This window comes from Brassica napus, unplaced genomic scaffold (assembly GCF_020379485.1).
Source record: "Brassica napus cultivar Da-Ae unplaced genomic scaffold, Da-Ae ScsIHWf_3041;HRSCAF=3836, whole genome shotgun sequence".
NCBI classification, from domain to species: Eukaryota; Viridiplantae; Streptophyta; class Magnoliopsida; order Brassicales; family Brassicaceae; genus Brassica; species Brassica napus.
Genome location: NW_026016283.1, coordinates 25,359 through 36,233, shown reverse-complemented (window position 1 = coordinate 36,233; position 10,875 = coordinate 25,359). Strand labels below are relative to the sequence as shown.

The window sequence follows — 10,875 nt, the reverse complement described above, 5'->3', positions numbered from 1 at the left end:
CATCTCGAACTCCTTTGTCATCTCCATCTTGAAATCTTCAAACATAATCGGATTGTTGCCAGTGAATATCAAGTCATCAACATATAAGCATGCAAGCAATATATCATTGTTTTGAGTTTTGATATTAAAGTGCATGCTCATATGGACACTTGATGAAGCATTTCTCCTTGAAGTACTTATCAATCCGAGGTTTCATGCTCTTGGTGCTTGCTTTAATCCATAAAGCGCCTTCTCAGCCTTAAGACTTTGTCTTCTTCTCCTTTAACTATGTAGCCTTGTGGTTGCTCAATGCAGACTTCTTCTTCTTCTCAAGGTCTCCATTTAAGAAGGCTGATTTGACATCCATTTGATGTATCCTCCAACTCTTTTGGGGCTGCCAATGAAATGATTAGTCTAACCGTTTCTAAGCGAGCAACTGGAGCAAATACCTCATCATAGTCGATCCCAGCTCTTTGACTATAGCCTTTTGCCACCAATCTTGCCTTGTACCTTTCAACTTCTCCTTTAGAGTTCTCTTTGCCTTGTACACCCACTTCACACCAATTGCCTTGTGTCCATTTGGAAGTGAAGCTAACTCCCATGTATCATTCTTTTGAATCGACTTGATTTCCTCATCCATGCACTTCTCCATGACTTCTTTTCTTGGGCTTCTTCAAAGTTCATAGCTCGCAATCCGCAAATAGACAAAATAGAGTAAGATTGTCTTGATTTTCGGTTACCTCGTAGATGTCTTGTAGACTTCTAAAACGTGGAGTCCTTTCACTTGAGCTTTCATCTCCTTGAGAACTTGTTGCTGGTGAAGTTGGTGGTGTAGCTGGCTCTTCTCTCGGTTGCTCCACATTCTCTTCTTCAAAGGATGGAAAGAAGTTGTAGTCTTCATTATTTGATCTCCAATCCCATTCTCCTTCTTCATCAAAGATGACATTCCGACTAATGATTGTCTTCTTTGTTTCAGGATTGTAGAGCTTGTAGCCTTTGGAGTTAGCGTCATACCCAATGAAGATGTACTTCTCACTTTTATCATCTAGTTTGCTCCGCTTCTCGTCTGGAACATGAGCGTGAGCAATGCTTCCAAAGACTCTTAGGTGTGAGACTCCAGGCTTCCTTCCGCTCCAAGCTTCTTGTGGTGTCTTTTTCTAAAACACTCTTTGTGGAGAAGGTTTGATATATAAACCGCACAAGCAACTGCTTCTGCCCAAAATCCTTTGGTAGCTTCTTACTCTTGAGCATGCTTCTTGTCATCTCAAGTATTGTCTATTCTTTCTTTCCGCTACTCCATTTTGTGAGGGGTTCTTGGCACCGTCAACTGTCTTCGAATGCCATTATCTTCACAATACTTCAGAACTCCTGGACATGAATTCTCCTCCTCGATCTGATCTCATGGACTTGATCTTAATACCACTTTCCTTCTCAACATGGGCTTTGAACTTTTTGAAATTTTCAAACACTTCTGATTTTTGTTTCAAAAAGTAAACTCATGTTTTTCTTGAAAAGTCATCAATAAAGAAAGGAGTAGTTACTCTTACCAAGTGAACTTGGTTTGATTGGGCCACATACATCTGTATGTATGAGTTCTAGTGGCTTTCTTGCTCTTGTCTCTGACTCCTTTGGAAATCACATCTTGAATTGCTTTCCAAGTAAGCAACCTTCACACACTTGATTTGGATGATTGATGCAAGGTAATCCTTTCACCATTTCTTTCTTGGAAAGTAGTTCTAAGCCTCCAAAGTTGAGATGCCCAAATCGAAGATGCCAAAGCCAAGATTCCTCCTTGTAGCACATCTTGAGACATCGTGCAATGTCATTTTGAATGTTTAGGACAAACATTCTATTGCTTGACATTGGCACATTTGTGATGAGATTATTTGCATTATCTCTAAAGAAAGGCTATTATCTTTTAGTCGAATGTCATAACCTTTCTCTAAGAGTTGTCCTAGGCTCAAGATGTTGGTCTTCATGCTTGGAATGTAGTAAACGTGGAAATGAATTGATGATCTCCATTCTTCAAGCGGATGAGAATATTTCCTTTACCTTTCACTTCCATCTTCGATTCATCTCCTAAAGCCACATCAGTTTTCACCACATTCATCAAGCTCCACGAACATGCTTTTATTTCCACACATGTGGTTGCTTGCACACACTATCAAGGTACCACTTGTGAACCTCATTTGGTTCATCTTCTTGTAAGCCATCAATAGCATATCTTCTTCTTTACTCCTTTCTTCAACATAGTTGGACTTCTCTTCAACTCTATTGTTGTTTGGAGTTTTGCACTCAGAAGCATAATGTCCAAATTTCCCACAACTATAGCATTTGATGCTTGATTTATCGTACCTTGATTTTGGGTTTCCTCTTCCACGACCTCTTGATGAATTCTCTCCTCTTTGGTTGAAGTTGTCTTCATATGGTCTCCAACCTCGTCCATTTACACCACGACCTCGTCCTCGAAATGACCCCACCACGTCTCGGATGATTTTCGGCCACTTTCTTTCTTGTGATCAATTCTCATCTTGAGAACTTTTTCCACAATATCTTCTTTCTTCTTCTTCTTTTCTTCATAAGCTTGTAGTGATCCAAGAAGTTGCTCCATTGTCATAGTCTCCAAGTCTTTTGTCTCTTCAATCACGGTGACGATATGCTCGAATTTTGAATCCAATGATCTAAGAACTTTCTCCATGATTCTCACCTCATCTAACTTCTCACCATTTCTTTTTAGGTTATTAGTAACCGTCAAGACTCTTGAGAAGTAATCTGAGATGAGTTCTCCTTCCTTCATTTGTAATGCTTCAAATTCTCCTCTTAGAGTTTGAAGACGTACCTTCTTAACTTGTTCCGCTCCCTTGTAAGATGTCTGAAGCTTCTCCCATGCTTCTTTGGATGTCTTTGCTCCAGCAACCTTCTCAAATGTATCTTCATCTAATCCTTGATAGATTAGACAGAGAGCCTTCTTGTCTCTCTTCCTTGAATCTCTCAAACCATCCTTTTGAGTTTGAGATAGACCACCATCATTCTCCGGTTCATTGAAGCCTTTTCTCGACTATCTCCCACACATCATGTGCTCCTAGGATAGCCATCAGCCTAAGACTCCAATTGTCATAGTTGCTCTTAGTGAGCAATGGAACTTGGAAGGGAACACCATTGTTTGCCATCTTCAAAAGAACTTGTAGCTCTGATACCACTTTGTTGGAATGAAAAACTTTATAAAGATGGAGAAAGTGTTTAAGTGTTTGAAGAGAAAGAAGTTTTTTGAAGAAAAAAGATAATATAAACTTAGAAGAAGATTTTATTACTTCTTACAAGCTTGGTTTTTTTTTTCTTGATACTAAATGAAGGGGAGTGGAGTATATTATATAGCCTCCATTATATAAAATATCTCAAATATTTAATCCTAAATCTAGAGAATTCTACCATAATATCTAAGATTTTTTATTGTAATTATCTAGATAATTTTATCCTAATTTTCTAGATAATTCTATAAGAATATCTAGATTTTTTATTTTAATGAGGTGGATGATTTTTCTAGAATTTGGGCTAAGTTTTGGATCAACACATGATTAACCAATGATGTTTGATCCAAATCAAGTTTAGTTTTCAAGAATCGTTAGTACCACCATAGAAGTACAATTCTAGTTATGTTAAGAGTTTATGACGGACATATTTATTCCAAGAAGTTACGTGGGAAAGCTGTATGCAATCACGAATGCACATTGTTATGCACGAATTACACCAATTATAGTGTAGTGGTCACAAGCGAGTAAGGACAGAGGAGATGATTACTGAAGTAACTGAACTGAAATTGTGTCGTCAAATTTGTGAAAGTTGAAAGATTCAGGGGGCCCCCATTGGGTCTCATTCAGAATTAACGTCCAACCTCTTATTCTTGTAGGCCAAAACTGGTCCTAGCCATTGATTGTTCTCATCTGCTAACAAAGTTAGAAACAGACATGCATGGTTTTCTTTTAATTACCTACTTCTTCATCTACGATGGACACTAACAAATAAAAACATATAACATTTTTTTTGGTAAAAAACAAGATACAACATTACCAGTATCGTTTTGCAACACTTGAAAGGAGTAATTTGAGTATAAGAGATGTCTCTTAGTTTTTTTAATTAAAAACTAAGAGACCGTATTTTATATTACGTTAAAAAAGCCACCCTAAAAGACCCGCCGTAAAAACCACCCTAAAAGACCCGCATTAATCATGTTCTAAACCATGATTAATCCTGGTTCTTAAGGAGGGTTTTAAGGTTTAATTGTAATTAAAATAAATGAAAAAAACAATTACCTTAAGAGTTGGTTCTTAATTAAGCGGAGAAAGTCCGTCTCAGTTGTAAATGGGGTCATGTGTTGAAAAAAAAAAATTGGGGCATTTTCAAAGAGAAGAAACAAATTTGGGCTCCTTTTCCTTAAGAAAAAAACAATTTAAAAAAAATTTGGACCCTAATTTGGGGTAAATTTTTTAAAATTGTAATGGACCCCGTGCAAATGTGCTCCCAGCACAGGGCAAAGAAACGGATCTTGCGGGTCACGTGTGAGAAGAAGCAGAGTTTGGTTTTTTCCTCTTCTCTCTCCCGACAGAAGACTTTTTCATGTGTTTTAAGTTCTGTTTCGCCTTTATTTGTCATATTAACATGGTAATTCGTTTTTCCAACTTCTTTGCTTTTCTATAAACACATATGCATTGTACATAAACGGAAAAAACGAGCTTTATAATCTCTCTCTCAAAATCGCTCAAAATCACGTACGTATTGGTAATGGGTCCCGACTTTAAACAAAAAATAAGAATCTTGTGCTAAACAAAAAAAAAAAAGAAGAAGAAAAGACGCTCCTTTTCTGGTCAGTTGTAAATAGATTGGAGGTCGAATCTAATAAGCCATCCAAGCGTTATCAGAGAGAGAAAGATAGAGAGTGCAAGAGAAATATAGGTTTTAATGTTTATGTGACAGACAACCTGTCCGTGGACCGCTCACAGTCCTGCAGGACACCAATTCTAACCTTCACATGTGAACTCTTATTGACTCCCCCGTATTGATGCGCTTGGTGTTATTCGAACCAAAGACCTCACCCTTAATTACTTTCTCAATCTGTCACCGATTGATTTTGTCTTATAATTCATTATGGCGTCCGTCTCTTAAATCCCTTTTTACCTCCAGCCAAACCAACAACAGCACAGACGTTTTACGACCATTCCAACGCTCCATGGTTCAAAAACCGTTTCACTGAATCCGAATCCGAGAAATCCTCCGTGAATCAGTCAGTACCTGCTTACCTAAAGCGGAAGGTTGATACCCTGAGGACTTTGGAGACGGTGTTTTTTCCCTGAGATTCGTGTTGTTCAGTACCGTTAAGATCAGCAGCGAGAGTGGAAGATCCCTCCATGTATTTTAAACTGGAAAATCCGAAAGGTTACGACTATCTATCCCTCTCGATAAACGTTAAGATGAGGCTCTGTATGTAGCTGAGTAGAAGGATAGAGAGAGGATTTTTCGATGTGCGCGGTCAAAGGTGCAATAGGAGAAGGAAAGAAAAGAGTAGGAGTTGAGAGCTCGATCTGAAAACGTAGACCAAGTTGTTTAATTATGACCGCGAGAGAGAGAGAAAGGGAAGGGCCAAAGGAACGGATGGATGCAGCTATGGGAAGAAAAGCTAAGATGAGTCGAGACAAATACTTTTCAACCAAGAAAAGTCGCTTATATATCTTGACTCAAGAGTCGCTCTTGGAAGGCGTCTACCGGAGGAAAAGGCGGGGGAGGTTATGTATGATCAAATACTTTTCAACCAAGAGAAGGGAAGGGGTTTTCGCCTTCACGGTGGCGGTGGTGGCAGCTCTTCGCGGGATGACTATGGTTATATATATATATATACTACTACCAATGCACAACCACTTTTGTTACACTTCCGAGAGGTCTTGACCGGTATGTGTCTCCCATTATGAAGACAAGGATAGATTACTCTTGACAGCTGACTGGGTTTATGAATGCGTTAGTCAGGTGAGACTTATGTCTTTCAAACAGTTTCAGTGACATGTGATCTTTGAATGTAACGAATCAAAGTTGTTTCTCCAGATAACTTTCATCCAAAGGAATTGACTACACAAGACCGAGATGCAGGGTTTGGCTTGACAAGTCAGTTTCATACATAGTCTGTGCCAATGGCCTCAAGGGACAATAGCTGCCGTAAAGGTGAGGTGGACAACAAACTCGTTGAAACTGGAAGGGAACAGGTTTTTCCGTGGTAGTAAGAAGGCAAAACTTTTGAGAGATGGTGAAGAAAGTGATGCGTTTCCAACCAAGTTACTTTGCTCGTCAGGAGATGCCATTGGTTGTGGAAATGACGTAGTAGCAAGTGGTCGTGAAGTTCCTGATGTGGCTGATACTACTGAGGATCTGTTGGAGCAAACAAGTAAAGTGGATAAACAGGTAGCCAGACTTATATTCATTAATTGCAAATCCGCATGTATATCTGATGTTTCTGTATAATACCGTGGCATGGCAGAACGAATATGGAGGGTGTGTAGTGAAATTAATGGTGTCTCAAATTTAAACGCTGCTCATATAAGAATTCATGTTTACCTTATTTAACTCTCTGATGTGTGTTTTCAGGGTACTCGTAATCCGCCAGGATACTTACGGAAACTTTAGTGAGACGCAGACCGAATCGCAGGTTATATAACTCTTACTCTGAAAATAATACCTTTGGAGTTTTCCATAGTTAAATCTTTACAAGTCTGGATAATAGTCAGGTTTCTAAATCCCAGTTCTGAATTTAAAAAAAAAAAAAAAAAAAAAACTGCACCTAAACTTGATTCCAAATAGCTGACTCTTAATCTTTGCTTGCTTGAGCGGGTAACTCTCATGTTCCAGTTTATATCTTAATTCTGCTAGTAGTTTAACCATGTTCTTGTAAAATGTATCTTCCTTTCAACATTGAGTTTGTTACTCTACGAAGGTAGTCTCTGTGGTGGGGGAACTTGTTGCATCTTATACCTGCGTATACAGCCTAAAAACTTGTGATTCTACCACTTGACAAAGAAAATTTGCAGGTTGTTGGCTACGAGAAAGATCTTTCAGGAAGGCAGATGCTAATCGTTAAAGTCAAACACGCAGCAGCTTAACATAAAAAAAGAGCTGATAGTGAGGTATAAGCAGTGCGACCGCCTCGGCACCAATCCCGTGTTCCTCGTATATTAATAGTTAAAGGGTCCAATTGTTTTATAAATCTATATTTTTATATAAAAAATTATAAATATAATAAATAAAATAGAAAAGGGCCCAAAAAATATTTGATATGTATATAGTTTTATTTTCATCACAAATAAACACAAATATTAATGATTAAATTTTAAAAATATTTTAAACATTATGTGAATATAACTTTCGTAGAGGATAAAAAACTTTTTTGCCTTATAACAATGTTAAGCTGGTCCTGGGCAGGTGGTCACCATGTATTTGTAAATGTCGCAAAAGCAATCATCCGGTTGGTTGCATCAAAGTCGCACAAATCATATGTAAGACAGACAGTTACTAAGAACACAAGTGACAACAAAGATTCATACATCACATGAAAAAAAGAATACAAAGCCAGAAAACATAGGATGCCAAATTATCAATTATTAAACTTGGCATTTAATAACTTAAAAGTGAAAATACATCATGACGTTGAATAAAAGAGTGATTCAATTAACAACATTTAGAGAGTCTTCACAGCAGAAAACGAGGCTCCTTAGGCATGAACTTCTGGTTTGCATAGACATCCATATAATCTCCAAACACAAACTTTGGATACTTCTTCTCACTTCCTTCCTCCGCCGCTGGCCCAATGGCCGCCTTGTACGACGGATTGTAGAAGGAAGCAATGGACCTCCTGTTTCCTTCCTCCCTCGCCAACACCCTGTGCCATGCACTCTTGTACCTACCAAAGCCCAAATCCCATTTCAGTTCAAATACTAACCCAAAATCAATGTTCGTTATTCCGGTTTAACTTCAAATAAACCAAACGGGTCTAATTAAAAAGCTAATAGATGTTACCTTCCGTTGCTAAGAACTTCAATCTGATCACCAGTGTTGATAACAATAGCATTAGGCATCGGCTGAACATCGATCCACTCTCCATCTTTCAACACTTGAAGCCATCGTACTCATCGTCTTGGAACAACAAAACGACACCTCCTGCATCGGTATGAGACCTAAGGCCATTGACAAGCTCTGGATGAGGACAAGGTGGGTAATGGCTAACTTTGGTTCCAAAGAAAGCCGTCTCTTCTCCGTCTTCCATGCCTTCGTTAAAAGCTTTCTTTATGTAACCTTTAGGCAAACCCAAGTTCTCGTCCATCACTTCCATCATCTTGCTCGCTAGTTTCCTCACTTCTTCTCTGTATTCTACCATCGTCTCTCTGTTTTTTTTCAGAAACAGAGCACATAAAGTTACAACCTTTGAATCGAATTTGAGACATGAGAGATAAGTTGTTTTGTTTACTTGAGGCCAGAAGTGTTGGATGGCCATTCGTTTGGTTGTGGTCTAATAGAGTGAAGACATCTTCCCAGTCAACGTTCTCGAGCTTCTCTCCAGAGTTTTTCTCAAGCACTCGTTGAGTAGCTTCACGGGAGTTGAGGTCTTGAACGCTTCTTCTCTCTCTGTTTTGTAGCAATCTGAGGCCAGCTTCTTCACCTTGTTAAGAAGCTCCAATGGGATCCCATGGTTCACCAGCTGCACAGAGAAAAGAAAGAGACATAAGCTCATAAGAACAGAGAGATAAAGCTCTGTTTTTGTTTTTTGTTATTACAAAGTTCGAACCTGGAAAAACCCCCATTCTTCGCAAGCTTTAGCGATTTCAGAGAGTGTTTTCTCCCTTTCTTCGCCATTGATCTTGGAGAAATCAATCACAGGAATCGCCATTGATGTGTGTTAAGGCAAAAAAAAAGGCTCTGTTTTTGGAAGTCAAAGACAGACTCTCTTTTTTTTCTTAATTAGATTTAGTTGTGAGGATTATGGAAAGCTTAGACATGTATTTATACTACTCCCAGATTTTTTCTCGTTTTGTTTTTGTTTTTCTTCTCTAAAGAAATTAGATTTAAATTGTCAACTGTTCATTTTTACGTTATGATTGTATTATTTGTTTTATTTAATTATTGATATGCTAAAGAGCCTAACTATACCTTGAATATTACATTCATGTTTAAGAAAGGTTAAAATAAATTATATGCACTGAAACCGATGTGTTTAGGAGATTTGATTGTTATGTAGTATCAGTTTCAGTTTAGTCCACCTAATCTACTTGACTTTTAGTTTTATGCATTAAAAATGGTAAAAAGAGTTACATTTGCGTAATATTTGGACATTTATGATCTCGTCAGGCTTTGACCGATATGTTATTCATACGTACACGTACCTACTTATGAAGACTATTTACTATTTGCATGGCAATCTCAATGAAAATATCATTTTAATTCCTTCAAAAACTGAATCAGACTATTTCATTTTTTGACCGAATAAGACTAATTCATTTTATTTTATTTTGCTAAAAACTATTTCATTGTTCAAAGAATAAAAGTGGATTTCAAATACCAACACATCCATTTACAAAATTACCAAATACATGTATTGTAAAATATTCACTAAAATAACACTAATGTCATCATAATATTTTATTTTACAAAAATCATTTTGTAATTTTTAATTACGACATTACAACCGAAGCATTTTTAACTTTGTTGTTTTTAATTTTTATAAAGTACTAATCCCGTCTAGTTTTAACGGATACTATTAGATTTATTGAACGGGTATCTTAAATCAACAACATAGATCTATAATATTTTTTAATGCAAATGCGCTAATGTAATTTACCGGTTCAAGATGTTTTGTTTCATTGCTCTTCAATCCGAATATAGATGACTGCTAGATAGAGATATTCTTCTATTTTGTGAATCAACAATATTGGTGATCTTTGGTTCGACTATGGCTTTCAGTAAAAGTTTAGTCGTAGATAAATCGGTTGTAGTTCTAATGTTGTTGCTGTAGATTTTTTTTTTTTTTGCAAAACTTTTGTTGTAGTTAAATTTGTTGTAGCTATAAGCTATAGGTTGTAAATATTTTAAAATAAAATATGTGAAATATGTGATGTATATATAAAATAATTATTTTTATGTATATATAAAATAATTACTTTATCAATTAAAATAGTTTATATTAATACTTTTTATAAATTATCAAAATTTATTATTATTTAAAATATTTCAATAATTTAAAAACACCAAAATTAAATTAAAATATTTATAAATGTTTTTATTATGATTATCAAATTTATTTTATATTTAGATAATTTTTTTCATTTTACAGATTCTACAGCCTATAAAAGAAGATGTAGCAAAAAAAAAAACTACAACATAATTATTAAAGTTTAGTGATTTAAAAGTAAATAAAACTAAACTATGGAGATAAATCTTAACCAATCATCTCTATTATGTCATAGACTTATTATGTCTAACTATGACCATCATTTCTTAACATTCATACCGGAAAAACATATTATGTCATGGATTTAGTGAGTAGATTAAATGTAGATATTTTATTTTGGAATAAAAAAATTGTGATGAAAGCCAGTTAAAATAAACTGTGAATCAAACTAAACTCCTGTGAATTAAACTAAACTATCTTAGTTTTAAAATGATTTTTTAAAAAGTTTATAAAAATGATATCTCAATAGTGATCAGGAGTTCAGGACCACACAGTAAACATGTTGTTTAGGATGTCAGATAAAATAAGCGAAAGTTCAACATCATGAAGTATGCACTTAACAAATTAAAAATAGTAGAGGTTATTTTAAGGTTAGTCCTTAATCATACGCCTTCACTTTAAAATTATAATGGGATAAA

The 10,875-nt window shown here is 36.1% G+C and overlaps 1 long non-coding RNA gene and 1 pseudogene across 1 annotated transcript; one reads left to right on the top strand and one right to left on the bottom strand.

Annotated features, from left to right (window-relative positions):
- Positions 1 to 5,736: 5,736 nt before the first annotated feature.
- Positions 5,737 to 7,098, top strand: LOC125602930. The gene is made up of 3 exons (XR_007335106.1): positions 5,737 to 5,994; positions 6,070 to 6,423; positions 6,607 to 7,098. It is a non-coding gene; the product is annotated as an uncharacterized LOC125602930 (long non-coding RNA).
- A 606-nt stretch (positions 7,099 to 7,704) lies between these two features.
- Positions 7,705 to 8,934, bottom strand: LOC125602928 (annotated as a pseudogene).
- Between the last annotated feature and the right edge of the window lie 1,941 nt (positions 8,935 to 10,875).